The sequence below is a fragment of the Odontomachus brunneus genome, unplaced genomic scaffold (assembly GCF_010583005.1).
Source record: "Odontomachus brunneus isolate Ranch 3 - 2012 unplaced genomic scaffold, Obru_v1 Obru_scaffold_113, whole genome shotgun sequence".
In the NCBI taxonomy this organism is placed as follows: Eukaryota; Metazoa; Arthropoda; class Insecta; order Hymenoptera; family Formicidae; genus Odontomachus; species Odontomachus brunneus.
In genome coordinates this window covers 569,449-584,451 of record NW_022639563.1, presented here as the reverse complement: position 1 = coordinate 584,451, position 15,003 = coordinate 569,449, and the positions used below count along the sequence as shown (strand labels likewise).

The 15,003-nt window shown below is 44.1% G+C and overlaps 1 protein-coding gene across 10 annotated transcripts in view; it reads left to right on the top strand.

Annotated features, from left to right (window-relative positions):
* The window catches only part of LOC116849352, a 156,287-nt gene that overhangs the window by 44,279 nt on the left and 97,005 nt on the right, over positions 1-15,003 (top strand). For 3 of the 10 annotated variants that reach the window (XM_032826423.1, XM_032826420.1, XM_032826424.1), the window contains exon 2: positions 5,863-6,467. The exons of 6 other annotated variants lie outside the window; for them this stretch is intronic. The gene's annotated coding sequence lies outside the window, so the exon portion shown is untranslated. Of the gene's footprint in view, positions 1-8; positions 6,468-15,003 lie in introns of those variants that run through there. One more of the 10 variants, XM_032826421.1, reaches the window with a different exon arrangement.

Genomic DNA, 15,003 nt, shown 5'->3' with positions numbered 1-15,003 from the left:
TCCTGCGAAAGCTCTTTCAGCACACAAACTCGGTTGTTCCTGTATATTTTACAACATTCTCGTTGAGCAAGGTTTTTGCGCGGAGGGTTGGTTTGTTTTCCGCCGAAAATTTGTTTCAATTTGAATTTTGAACTTTTATTTTTCGCTCACACACATTCTCTGTGTTGAAGTGCCGTTGTTCAACGCTGTTGTCGACGAGGAAGTATATACAGCTACGGAAAGAGAGAAGAAAAGAGATAGGAAGGGGTGGAGAAAGCGCACAGTTATCTTGAAAAATTGACGAAGAAGATATCCTTCTCCCGCGGCGAGAACTACGCGAGATTTTACGCGAAAGTTCTTTCGGCAGACGCGTTTTACAACATCCCCTTCGTGCAGGGTCGTCGTGCGGAGGAATATTTACCGATTTGTTTTCCGCCGAAAATTTGAGCCTCGGGCTTTCTCTTTGGGCGGCGGCGGTGGCGCCGGGGCGTCTTGTTTTTCGCGAGCGAATCGGTTTGCGGGCGAAAAGTTGGACGTGCGATCGTCATTGTCGATTCTTTGTTTGAGCTTACGTACGTCCAAGTACGTTCTTCCCCGGCGGGTGTGCAAGCTGCGGATCTTCGATACGACCCTTGCGATACGCGCCTTTTCGGGGACATTGACCTCGGCTTCCGCGTCTGTCTGGCTAGTTTATCTGTTTTCCCCGGCGTTCAAACGTCCTCGGTGCATCGAATATCGATAGAGCACATGCCACGGATGCAAATACGCGAAATACTTTCGGCAATGGCATTTCGGCACAAATTTCACGGCGCATGTTGATGCGAGACCCGCCTCCCTGTCGATTCACTTCTGTCAAGTGTGCATATCGCGATCTGCGTGTTCACTTCATCGTCATCATCATCGTCGTCGTCGTTGTATCTATATCCTAGCGTTTAAAATTGTCGCAATATTGAGACATCGGAATATCGTCGCACTCGACGAACGTGTCGTCGGTTGAGTGTTAAATTAGGATACATACAGCGCGGTAACAATTGAACGACATGCATTTATCCGTAATCGACGCTCGCAGTTTCTTCCAGTCGACGTGTCTCCGTTGACAGTTAACCGCTGGCGAATTAATACCGTTCGCGCTGCAATTTTCGAATTATCGTTGTAATTTCTCGATTAAGTTGATCCAGTAACACGAACGACATTATGCCCGTATTTTATCAACATCCCTTTCGAATCGTTCCATATGAATTAATTATCACATATAAGATTTTTCATTGGCATTTGAATTCAGTGAGTGCGCGCGTACGTAGGACGAGGCCGCGCGATTAAATTTTAACTTTTCATTGTGTGTTTAACTAACATTAAATCAGACGGCATAAAACAGCGGCGACTCGTTGCATTGAACCGAGTTCTCCGGTCCCTGCGAGTGGCGTGACGCACAGCGTGAATCGAATATTTAGAAACACTCATACATATAATTAAAGATTACTGACCGCGCCATTGTCGCGCACGGACGGCACAAATGGCTCCGCAAAATTCTGCAAATTTTTTAACAACAGTCCGTTCGAGACTCGAGACGACATCGTTCGTTTACGTGGTGTCTTCGAACGTAGCACGGGCGTCATTCATCAGCGCGATGATGACACATCGCATCGCATCGCAATCTGACGCATCATGCAGGAATAAATGACCTCCGACTTCTTCCTGTTCCTTTCTCAGTCTCCTCCGCGTCGTCTTTCTCCATCTCAAGAGTGGCTCCGCGCGGCAGTTCCCGCGAGCCTACTCCAGCAGCGACCTGGCGCACATGTAAGAAGCGGGGTTAAAGACATTACGAGCTCTGGAAGCCGCGTAATTATTGCGCGACTGTCGTTACAGTTTCACCGGCACTAATCCCCACGTGACCCACTTGAATATATACGTACGAATATTAATTTCGCTTCTCATTTCGCCCGCTTATTTTGTTGGTTAAGTGAAGATCTGAATCCGCGTGAGAGCACGATAAATGAACTCGATCAGGTGCTCGATCCAGCGGATCCTTTGGTCGAACACGGACACCGACTAATCGATTAAAACATCGTTGAACCTCGTCTGATGAAAAATATCGTCGTTGCTGTTGATTTTATTTAAGAGAAACGATGCAGAGAGAGAGGGAGGGAAAATTAATAACAAAAGGGGACTTGGAGTTGATTATAAATTATCAATGTAAATGAAAGTTTATCAGCAATGTATAGAATTCTCGTACTTGAAACGTAAATCTTGTTAAATGTCTATCCCGAAGTTATGCGCATCTCTCTCTCTGTCTTTTTTTTAACCTCAGCAAAGCGACAATAAGCGACAATAAGCGCTCGTCAAAACACTTCCAAGTGGTCGCTGCATTTTTTCCGTCGCTTCTCTGCATCGCGACGTTTCGAGGATCATCGAAAAGTTGCCGGTCGTTAATCGCGTCGGTAATTTATTCCCGTTTGCCACATCGAATAATCCGTTTGACTCTGCACGGGCAAGAGTGTCCAAATCAAATTAATTAGTCTCCACTTTAATCGTCTAATTCATCCGGACGAATGCAAATAGCTCGATCAAAGCGGACCGATGCCCTAAGTTGTACGCAACAGCGCGCGACAACAGAGAGCGCGCGCGCTGCAAATAATAGTAATAGTAAAATTGTTTTGCAAAATTTGGCGAAAAGTCGCGGCGCGACTTCTGAAAATTGTTTCGGTGGGCGCACTTCCGCGGTTTGTCGCTTCCGGTCACGTCGCCGAAATAAATTTCATCACTCCTGAATTCGAGGTGCATCCTCTTTTCCGCGGCCATCTCGACGATCGAACGAACCAATTCGACTGCTTTGTGGCAATTCCGTCCTGGTCGGCGAAAATAAAAATTGGTCGACGTTTTTCGGCGAAAGATACGACGGAAGCGGTGAGCGTACCAACCGCGTACAAAGTGGTCCGTCACCGTTGTCCCACGTAATTTCACTCGATCGCCAAAATGTCGGTCACGCGCGGCCGCTGTTCATCGATTTCGCAAAATCCATCCGCGTCGCTTTTCTTCAAAGATTCTTTGTGCGACTACCGTTTTTTTCTTTTTTCTTTAATTTTATTTTCCTTCTTTTCGGAAACTGTCATTTTCCAGCTCGAATGTGCAAACTTCGTAGGCGATCGTGAGGAACAAACGTGGTCTCTGCACAATGCAATACGTACGCCGGTCGAAATAAGATCGTAAGGACATTTTTACGGCGAACGAGGAGTCGTAGGATTTTTGAGAAAGTAAGATACGAGAGTAGCTGTGCAAAACTTGTACGCGCTTCGCAAGGGGCGCCTTCTTCGGTTGCGAAGTCTCTCGCCGTTCCCTCGTCCTAGGTCGATATTTCGTTATCGGAAAGCAGTAGCCGTCTTGATAAAACGATATTGAGGATATCGGGATAAATTACAAAACGGCAGCACTGAAAAGCGTTACGATGTTCACGACCTTGTTCAATGGCATCGTCGCGTCCCTCGCGCATCTTGAATTCCTCACGAGACTGCATTACGCGAGGGCCGCCATTGCGCGACCCGCGAATTCCTACAGGTCGCTATCATTCGAATATGAATCGACCGACTCTAGTCAACAAACACACGAGACCGAAATATAAAAAAATTCCACTCAATCAAGTGAAGGTAATGGTTCCGCGTGGAATAGAGAACGCGGTATTTATAGGAAAACTATCTGAAAATTTTGTAATATTTAACGTTCGAAACAATGGCATTTTGCATTGATCCGTTTGCAGCCGTTACCCGATGCAAAATTATAATTGTAATTAAGAGGACCGTTCCGACAGATTCGATCCTAATGCAAATTTAACTGCGGCCCGGGCGTTCACAATTAAAGTACGTCGCTGCGGCAACCGCCAGAATGATTTAATTGAGACGCACCGGGAAAGTTACGCGTTCGCATGCGCGCGAGAGAGTGAAGGAAAGAGAGAGAGAGAGAGAAAGAGAGAGAGAGAGAGAGAGAGAAGCGTTTAATTTAGTCCTAGAGCATACCCTCTGAGGATTGTTACGGGTATGAAGTTACATAAAACATATGATTAATGTGAAAGAGTAACAAGAGGTAATATCTGGTATAATATTTATGATGGTTTTACAAATTTAAACTGATATAATTAATGCACATTTTAAGAGACAATTAATTATTAGATATTTATATAGATATTTATTAGTGGAGAAAAGAGGGGAACGGGGGAGAAAGAGAAAGAGAGAGAGAAAGAAAAAGAAAAAAGGAGGCCGTAGTAGGCCAAAGGGTAAAGGGAGCTATACAGGATTCGAAAAGCAGGGAGGCAAAGTTAAATCTGCGCTGCCTAAACGGCCTTTCGCGATATCTCGGTGGAACGACAGTGTCTCGGCGGGGCAATAAAGACCGGCTTTTTGTTTTCCTGTCTTTCACGATGAAGAGAAGACCTACCCCACGTGTAATCCCCGATTCAGCCGTAGGTATAAAACGTGAAAGGCCCGGGCTTCGACGTAAAAACGACACGGGGGGAGGAGGGGATAAAGTCGTAACAAAAACAGTAGGACGATTGAAAAATTTGCAAGCGCAGATTGATACGTAACTTTGCATAATGCGATCACTCCGATGGATTTTGTCTCGGTTAGGGTGCGACGTAAAAAAGAAACTATTGTCGTTTACTAACAAGACGAAATATTTTTTAACGACTTTGTGTCCTACATGAAATTTCGGTACATTAACTGACTGCAAAACTCGTGAAACTTTAAGCATTATAATTGAGAATCTCGAACGTTGCGCAGGCTATTGTCTCTTGATGCTACAAATAGTTAATTACTGCTGTTTTGTCGAGGCTTAAAAGAGAGACTTTTTTTTTTATTTCAGAATTATTTAATATTCCGACCTAAGTCTGGCCAGTGTTGAGACTTGTTTCTCTAATAATCTCGCGCTAATTTGAACGGGAGTTTCACGTTACCAACATTCTTCTTTCTTTTTTACTTCTAAGCCTTGTTATTACATCGAACCCAAACTTAAATCCTTTGGTGCTTGCACTACTGCTACTCTTGGTCTTACAATTCCTTTCTTTTCACGTCTTCCCCACGAACATCTAAACAATATCGAAATTTCCAATGCCCACAAAAAAAGTAATACAAAGAGGATTGTAAGTAAAGAAAATTTTTGTCGTTTTATTTACTTATTAATCCCGTCATTTACCTATATCAATTTTATTTAATGTTTATTTATAATTATCTCATACACATACATACATCTATTTATAGTTACATAAGATACATAATTAATACATTGTGCATTGAAATTAAGAATAAATATTCAAGATAGATAGAATATGAGATAATAGAATATTAAATAATTCCTGAAAATAAATGTTTCTTCTCCTCAAAGTCCCAACATGGATTAAACAGCAGCAAGTAAACATCTGTAGTACCAAGGTAAGACAATAGTTTACGTAGTGCTGTATCTCGAGATTCTCTATTGAACCTTCAAGTTTGACAGGATTTGCAGGATCAATGTAGAACTGGAATTTCGACTCGGGCAAACTGTAAGTCTGATGTAAAAGCAAAAGTTCGCGGAACGCAGCAACTGAGCGTATTTTACGTTTATATTAAAACAAATATAAACGTGTATTATTAATGTTTATTATTAATGGACAGAGATAGAGTTGCCGTAAATTGTAAATAGAGATGTTGTAAATTATAAATTTAACGCTATAAAAGTGAAATTGAGAATTTAAATGATGCGAGTTTCAATTATTTCGTCATATACACAGTTTGTAGCTGTAGAATTACAGCGGCACGGAACTTGCCCTGGTTTTATTTGGATCCTCGTAGAGAGTCATGGAGAGCCCTTTACGACGATCGTTCAATATGCACAAGCATTGTTTCACGTAAATTCCAGAAGTTGCCGTTTCTCGAAGAAAGAGACCTTAAAAAGAAGCGATCTCTCGGCGCGGCGCCCAATGAACGTTTTTATTGAAGAAACGGAAGCAAACGCGATCGTGCATCTCCGAAAGAAAGGAAAGGGATATTGAAAAGTGGAAGAGAGAGAGAGAAAGAGGGAGAGAGAGAGAGAGAGAGTGGCTGTGTACGTAAAAAAAGGATGTGAAGCGACAACGGATGGGTCGCCGTCAAATAAACAATTCCTTTCGCGCCGCTCCCGCGATACGAGGCAACGAGTATTGTCCCCGGTGAAATGGTGAATCCTTAAACGGAGGAAGGGAGAAATATCGACGTGATACCAGTGTCGCGCGTCCACAGAAGCTCAACTCGGTCTGCGTATTTCCAAGATGAAGCGCCCTGCAGACTCCACCGAGGAGACGCGCGAAAACGATCTTGGCCACGATCGCGCGGGGAATCACGCCAGATGGAGGCTCTAAGACACCGTGCAGTCGGCGGCAACGCGAGAACGTCAATCTCTTCCGCTGCGGACTTGCGCGCCTCCGGGAAATGGACGAGGCTGGATTCCGGAAACGACAGGTGTGGGAGGAACACCCAAGTCGCCAGGTAAGGAATCGACGAACGGTCGCGCGCGACCGATAGACTCCGATTCCGAATTCTTTGTCCGGCTCTTGTTAAATCACAGGAGCCTTAATCAGAGAAGCGAGTCCTCCTTTTGAAATCCTTTGGCATCGCGTGACTGTGAGAACCGTGCGTTCTCATCTTAGTCCCTTCCGGCTTAACTCCTTGACGAAGGTCCTCCCGCTCTGTCTCTTTCCCTTTCTCGCTCTCTCATTCTCATATGCGAGATCACGATGATTCCACCATATGTGAATTTGTACGACAATTACGTTTAATTAACAATCACGGCAATTAGGTTCAGTTAAAAAATAACACTTAATTAACATCGCCGCATCGTAATATCGCATCAAAGTGCGACTTGAGAGAAACAATTCCGGAGAGAAGGAGGGCAAGAAAGATAAAGGGACACACACAGACAGATAGAAAGAGGGAGGGTGATAATTGCGATTCTACATGTTGCCACTGTTTTACGCCGCGATATTTACTAACTGCGCGAACGTCGCTCGGCAAGGGACAAAGGAGCACAAGAGTCCAGTTCGCCATTTTCATTTATTTGCAGTCGCGCACGTCTTATCGTAGTTTGAGTGAGAAAACGAGACAGAAATTAAACCGCCGCTCGCTGCAACCGAGCCACTTCTCACCACCATTTCTTGTTGTCCGGCTTTTCTTCCCACGGCCGTTTGAGACACGCAGGGAAGTTGTCGAACGCCTGAAGAAGCTCGCGTCGGCCCGGAGCAATTTTCCCGGGACGGCCGAGGAAAGGAGTAACGAACCGCCTTGACCCCGTTGCACTTTTTTCCCCCTTTTCGACAACACGTCGCGACAACAGCTTTCTTTTTTCCCTCTCGGCTCGTAGGCGTTCGAAAAAAGGAGAGAGAGAGAGAGGGGGAAAGGAAGGGAGAGAGAAGAGGTCTGGTTTCCGTTGTTACTCTGTCGTCTCCGCCTCGCGAAAAACTCCGGTCCACCTACCGGAGGACAACGACCCGACGGCGGTGCATTAAACAGAAGATTTATTTTCGTCTCACCGGGAGAAACGTCGTTACCAAGCGCACGACGTCGTTTGAGAAAATTTCATTACGCCACCGAGCGATACGACGACGGATCGAAGTATCGTTGAATTTTTCCTCCTCTCTTTCGTCTTGCTTCATTTCTGTTTATTTTTCTTTATGGTATGTACAAACACCGCGCGTAGCACGCAGCACGGGCAGAAGAGTGTAAGATTTTCCCGGTTGCAAGTATCGATTTCCGCTATATGCGTTACAACTCGTTGAAGTCGCTCGTTGCGCTACTCTTTACGTAGTTATAAAGCACGTTTCTCGCTAAGCTATTCCCCGCCATCGGCCCCGACATTCTGTTTTCTTTTCTTTTTTGTTTCCAACCTTTACGCGCGACCTCGTGATTTTTCTTTTTTCTTTTGTCGTGATAGAATCTCGGTAGGGCAATCGCGCGCATGCTTTTCGAGAATTCGATTATCAATACACTCCAAGAGCGAAAGGTGCAAGTGCTTCTCTCATTGCCTCTTCAATTTCCCCCGGCTTCTATATTTCGGGCCGATCGCTTCCGCGGTGAGCTCGCTCACTGCTCAAATGAAAGGCATCCAAACACGAGATAGTTCTCATATCTTAAAGCCGCTCTACTCCTTGCAGATACCTCGGTCGCGGTCAGCTGTCTCGTTTATTAAAGGCACGCAATCATACGATTATGTAATCAAGCTCGATCAACCGATAATCCCTGATTAAAAATATAGCGCGGTCAACTGGAAGAACGAGGAGAGAATTGATCGTCGCAGGAGAGCCGTGCGGCGAAGTTGTGTTTATGATAATCCGCTACTTGCGTAAACACACACCCATCGTCGCGTAACGTAGTCACGCATGCGCCTAATTGCAAAATGAATTTCAACATGTGCAGTTTCGGAAACTCTACTTGCGGCTTCGACGACAGTGGTGTGGCGCAGCCGTGTCACGTCATTAACGAAGGGGCTCGTTTACCTAATAATCGTCCGGCGCACCAACAAATATCTTCACCCGGTACTTCCAATCAGGCTAATAGCGTTTCCTCGCGATGTCCTCCTACATGCTACTACGCGAAAACGCACCCGCCGCGCGCTCGCGCGTAACCGTGCAGGTGTGGTCGATCTCATTATCGTTAGCAATTGTCTTCGGCTCATATTGAACCGCGAGCGGGCGCGCGCAAATGAGCGCGCGTCCGTTCTATCCGTCGATCCCGCGATTTCCCGCGAAAACGACGTTGCGGAAAAAGCCAATAGCCACGGGAAAGTTTATATCCCGATATAAACGCGCGATCCTACAACCAAACGAAGGGGAAGAGATCCGTTTGTAGCTTGGTACAAAGAAAGAAAAAACAAAAAAGAGGGAGAAAAAAGGAAGAAAGAGAGAAGGAGACTCGATGGTCGTTTTCGCAAAATAAATTTACAGAGTAAATATTTTAGCAAATCCTGTAGATAATAACATATCCCGACGTGTGATACCGATATATACAGACACTAACTCACGTTACCGTCGCTTTTTAACCGCGGAAATATTTTTACGGGCTACAAGCTACGATAAAGTCGCGGAATTCACGCGAGCACTCGACAGCTCGCGCCGCGCCTACAGATTTTGCATGGAACGTGCCGTTGACACGTCTGATAGGAACACTTTTCGCCCATTGAGAGCGAATAAAGGCTGGTGAGCTGCGACTGTCGTTTATGCGTAGCGCCGATAAATTCGAGCATGTCATTTCTTTTTGTTCGGCCGTCGCCGCAAGCGCGTTCGTTTACGTCGAAATAATGATGCAGTTGCATAAACGCCCGGTATGCGACTGTTTGGTCGCGCTTGTCCAGCTTTTCCTTTTTCCGTGGCAAAAAAACGCGAGAATCATGCGCGGAAATCCATGAATGCAATCGTGATTTTCGATCACGCGTTGCCGAATCGACACGTTGTCGTCGAATTTCAAATTCCGAAGAGTTTTAAAGAAAGAGCAATTTAAACAGTAAAGTCGATGTTCGCGTGCACGCGCCCGCGCATTATATAATTTATTGTCGCAATCAACGGCACGATCTGTTTGTGTCCAGTAGACGGCTGGGTGCTGTCTGCCGAAGACTTCTATTACGAGTTTTCGTAGAAAACTACTGTGAAATGCATTGATTTTCCTGCTGCAAAAGGAAATCACGCGTTCCTCCTTCTCGGAATCAGTCCGCAACTCTCTTTGTACCATTAATGTCTTCTTTCCTCTCTCCACGTATTATTCCACAAACTTTAGAAAATCCTACTGAAATAAAATCTCTTCTCTCTCTTGTCTACAGGTTGAACTTAAGTATTGATGTAAAAATAGCTAGTTAGTTCGAGCAATTGCTTAAAAATTATTTACTTTAAGAGAAATTCTCTTTGGTTTAGATAACCGGAAAACAAAAGGTTTTTACGGTTTTCTTTTCACAGAAATTAAGATATCGGGGTAGGCGGATAACCATGCCATTTATTATTAACCATATCATTTATCGTATAAGTAATATAGTTAATACTCCATATTGATATTTTTATTCGTTTTTCTTCGAAAAAGAATTTGTAAAAATCTCTTATTTTCCCCCTTTAAAGAAGACAGATGTATTTAATCCTAAAGCTTTATACAACGTGAACTGTGTAAATTGCCACACAATACTTGAGCATGTGATTTTGCTATGCCTTGAAATAAGAATTGCAAAGTCGAGAATCGATAAAGATGATGAATAACGTCGTGGCTATTTGCTCAGGAGCATTCCTGGCATGCTCAGACGCATCTAGTTTCGATTATGCCACGTAACCTTCATGATTGCGAGGCTGCAGCTGCCACAGGCAGCAGGAGCTTGCGGACGAAGCTTGCAACAAAGGGCTGGCTGCGTCATTCCAGCTAAGACGTATTGCGAAACGTGCAACCCGCAATAATTCCATCTGCTGTCTGTATGTTTTTCGACTTTAAAAACCTCCGGCTGCTTCTCGTTTTTCTTTTCCTTTTAATTCTCAGTTCCCGTGACATCGACATGCGGATAATTTTCGTCCGTCGACAACGCACAATGCCCTGCGAATATGCAACGAAATTGAATTAATTCGCATCTCGCGCCGAACAGCGCGTGCTCAAACTCCGGTCGCGCATTAAAACACCCGAGCTGCATAATGAAACTGCCGCTCTGTTAATTGACATCTTCGTTAACATAAATTCCACTATGCGCCGTGAAACGATCGAGATAAGAATTACGGTGGTGGTACGACGTTTATTCATTTAACTTCGACGTGAAATTCGTCGTGAAATCCAGAAAAGGCGCCTCCACAGTTGTAAACTCGGTTACGTCGTTTGCCGAACTATGACAGGGCGAGGTGTTTGCCTCGCGAATTCGACGACAATCTTGCTTCTTCGCAGGACTTACGTTTCAATGACCTGAGTAGCTTGCTTCTACTTCATCAGGCGCCGCTCACTCGAGGAACGCTTGAACGGAGATTGCGATGAGTGCGACGGTTAACGTGGTTTTCGGCTACGCGAGTGAAAGGCAATCCTTTCGAGCGAAATGGCGCTCGTCGCGCGACGACAGGTGCTCTCTCGAACGATCAAGAATTGCGTACGAACCAAGAGACTCGCTCACGACGCGGCTACGATCAATACGACGGAGGAAGAGTTCACGAACGAGCGTGCGAGAGCAGGACGAATGGTATTAGACGCGCGCGTTTATAATAGTGCGAACGCGCTATCTCATGTATGAAGTTTGGGACACGTCGAGATAGTTTTACGAGAGTATGTTCGACGACACCTGCGAGCTACTGATATCTTATGCGAAGACTTTACGGCGGACTTACGCGTACTTATAGGAAGACTAAGAGGCGCCTGCGATCCTCCGCCGTTGTTTCGCACTTTTAGTTGTTATTTACCATAAATTACGCCGGCGGAAAGAAAGAGACAAGGAGGGTAAGCGGCAAGCTGAGAGACAGGAACGGCATCTGCGACGCCGATACACGATTAAAGATACAACAATAATATCGTAGGTCAATATCGATAATTTATCGATAATATTTTTATATTATCCGATATATTGTTACATCGATATTAACATCAACGATATTTTGCAATTTGTCTTGCTTATACCCGTTGATTTTATCAACGTCGATTAAATCTTCATCTGAGTTTTAATTCTTTTCGAACAAACACTTAGAGCTGATTGTTCCAACGTCTTAATAAGCTATCTAATAGTTAAATCATATCTATCTTTGTTTTTGTTCAAATTAGACAAAGACAAACATATGATTTAACTATTAGGTAGCTTACTAAGAGATTAGAACAGTCGGCTTTTAGACCGATATTTATAGTCGGATCTTATATTTAAGACCATCTTAAGTTTATTATCTTATAATTAAGATTGTCTTAAATTCATTTTCAGATAGTCTACGAATGATTTTATTGGTTATAAAGCATCTGAAGATGAACTTAAAATGACCTTAAATATAAGACCTGACTATGAATACGGACCATTGGTTGATAGAGATTTCTGGTTGATGAAAATATCGTTATCGACATTTCAATGTATCGTTGCAACTTTATGCACGATGCATCGTGAGGTCTGTTTAATGGATCACGCAGAAGGCGCGACGAAGGTTTACATTTTCTAGAAATATAACGTTATTATTAGCCTGTCGCAGCGTGACATTCACAGGAGGTCTTCATGTTCTCGACGGTGTAAATTGATAAGCATTAATATTACAGGCCGTATCTGCGGAGCCGCGGCCATGTCGTGGCGTCGTTCCGCCGTTGCCGTGACGTCTTCATTGTGGGAAAAATCGCCTCAAACGACATCGCGCTCAATAGAGAACTGTCGTGGTATCCGGCAGGTTGGGCGCGTTTACTTGTATAAATTACGATATTCCACTTCTGCGTGTAGACAACGTAAACTACATGAGGTATCATCTACATAGACTATGAGTACGGATGTCGTTCAAACATACGACTTGCTCAAAAACTGATTAAGAAAGGTTTAAGGTTTTTAACCTTTAGAATCCCGATATACATTTGTGAACAGCGTAATTGAATGTAATGAAAATTTCACGCAATTATCTTTTTCAAACGTTTAAAAAATTGACACTCAAAACAGATGCAGTAACTGTTGAATTACTCTTTTTGTGTATATATTTTCATATAATTTATATACATACACATATAGTTCACATTGTTTATGTGAAAAAAGATAGTGTATACATCACACAGACGATAACAATTTGTGTAGACGTAATCTTGATACCTACGACGCAATCTGCGTCGATGCGTCCGCGCGATTCGCGCGTAGCACGATGCGTCAACGAGCGTAATTTTACCCGCAAGTCGGGATATCGTTGGGGCCGCGCCATGCATATTATGCGTTGCCGCATCCGTTAAGGTTAATATACGCGGCCGCGCGAACGTGAGTTCTGAACGTTAAGATTTACGCGGACGTTAAAGTATACGTCGGGCGTGGAACGTGAGCGCATTAATGCGTTATCGTTTCACGTGCGGTAAACGAGCGCCACGGCTCGTGAAATGCATTAGTTCGAGTGGAAAGTGACGAGATGCGGCCGTCCTATCGGGCCATTCTCGAAACTACTCGGAACGTCGCCCGTCCGATCACGGCCGTATCATTTTAACTAAACGTGCACCGCGCGCCGAACTCCTACTCCCAGAAACTGCTGAATTCGTTTCGCAAGTTTGCGCATCACCTCCGGCACAGCCGAATCGGAGTTGTCGCTTCCTTCTGATCGTGATCGATGTGTTACTTTCAGCCGTATCGCGCCGTACCGTATGAACGTCGAAGTCCCCTTTTCTTGTTGTTTTGCCGCTTCTTCTTTTCTCTTTTGAAAATAGCGAGATGAGTTGCAAGCGGTTGCAACGGCTGACCGACCAACTCCATCGTGTCCAATAAGCCATTGTCTTCCATTATCTTCTGTCTTTTTTTTCCTGTTTTGTATGATAAGTCCACGAACGACAATTGTGACAAGCTGCAGCATATTTCAGATGAAAGATAAATTTTTACAGCTACTTTCCGTAAAAACTCGACGAGAAAATTGATCGACCATATTGGCTAATTATCGACCAGTTTATGTAATCGAATTTTATGTAAGCCGTCTCTCAAAATCGTGATTTCTAATTGCGAAGCAGTATTGATATCTCCGGAAGATCCAAAGGACGTGACCTGCCTTGTTACACAGTTCAAACGACCATGCTGCTTCGTTAGTTAAGATAAGGAACTTATCGCCGTTGAGCGTTCTTGACATCAGAATTATTTTCAAAAACGGTCATTGCGTGCGAAGTTTGTAATTGAGTTAGAAACTTGCTTTTTCAAGCGACAAGTTAAGATAGGCTCTCTGTCTGATCTGAGGATGCAATGCTACTCAGGCCGAGTGCTTTGCGGAGGATTTAATAAAAATATTCAGTTCTAATAAAGTATGCTTAACGAAAAGTGCATTACCTTAAATGGTACTCATTTTAACGCAAGTTTGTATATAACTCACTGAATCGTAGAAACATCGTGCGCGAATATTAATCAATGTTGCAACGTCGTAAAATTTGTCATAAAATTTGTATTTTTCCTGAAGACTCGCAGCGCTTTTTGCAAATATATTATTATGCGCGCGGCGGTAATCGTAGCTAAAGCGTGGCTTTCGACGTCATCGCGAAAATATCGACATTTTCCTCTCGTGTATCCAACGGAGAAGATATTACGTACCCTCGCTCTCTTAGTCTTACGCTCGTCCGTATGTTCCATGGGGAAATCACTCGCGAAATTGCATAACCGGCTCCTACCCAACTTTGATTTGCTATCGTACTCGAGCTCGCGGCTGGGACAAAGCTGTGTTACACGATTAATCGCCTGGCGAGCCTGTAGAGAAAGGATTACGATGGTCGCGATTAATATTAACGAACGTGACGTGCGCATATGACTGCGAAATGCGTCCGAACAGGTAAACAGCGGGATTTTCGTAGAAAGAGTCGAACGATTTGAAAATAGCAGCCATGCGCGAGCTTCAACCGGTGAGCTTTCGTAATTAATGCTGTTTGAATTTCTGCGGACCGCAGATCAGCAGTTTATTCCAACTAACATGACGCCTATTAGTCGCGCGAGAATATTTATATATAATAACTGATAATTAGCTCTATATATGCGGTCAACGATTATGAGTTATTAAGGTTTTAATAACTAATAAAACTGACACACTCACGCGAGCGGTCACAGCGAAAACGAAAAGCACAGAATAATGTAATAGTGTGCAAACCAATGCAAAAGTGCAGCAAACCAGTGTTTCAAAGCAACGCCCGTTGACAAAGAGTCAAGCTTGTATCATACGCGACAACATTGGTTTCAAATTTCCGCCATTAAGCGACACCGTCAGTCCTTGGCAAGTTTTTGGAAAATACTCGGAGTCCTGAAAATCCGACGTAATTCGATGATAGCAGTGCTTGAAGGGTTCTCGTGTGGTCCACCGTGTCCTCATGGGCGCGTTTCTCTCTCTCTCTCTCTCTCTCTCTCTCTCTC